The sequence below is a fragment of the Triticum dicoccoides genome, chromosome 4B (assembly GCF_002162155.2).
Source record: "Triticum dicoccoides isolate Atlit2015 ecotype Zavitan chromosome 4B, WEW_v2.0, whole genome shotgun sequence".
NCBI lineage: Eukaryota > Viridiplantae > Streptophyta > Magnoliopsida > Poales > Poaceae > Triticum > Triticum dicoccoides.
In genome coordinates this window covers 196,023,787-196,024,265 of record NC_041387.1, presented here as the reverse complement: position 1 = coordinate 196,024,265, position 479 = coordinate 196,023,787, and positions in this window count along the sequence as shown.

Here is a 479-nt window from a genome sequence, read left to right as displayed (position 1 = left end):
GAAGTAACTCCCAAGGGTTTGATAATAAACAGGTAATAGGTACTACCTCAAATACTTCCCAAAACCCACATATTAATCAGATCCTAACCATGCAATTGTTTGAGGATTTATCTAATGCAATAAAACTGGCTAGTAAAGAGATATGATCAAAGTGTGAACTTGCCTGTACTGTTCATGATGATGCTTCGCACTCAAAATTCTTGATAGTTTTACTCGTCACACTCCGTTCAATCTATCGTAAGCATGCAATGGTAACCACACATAAGCAATCACTCAAAAGAATCGAAGAAAAGAACTCGGAAAACTTTGAAAACAAGCAAACAACTCTTGCAACATAAAACAATTTCTAACAGTACCAAAATTATGCGAATTTGTCCTTATCAGAAAGTTTAGGTCAAGAGCTTCGAGTTGCAAAAAGAATCACTCGAATCGGAGTTACGAAACTCAAGTTACAATCAAACGAAGTTCAAATACTAAAC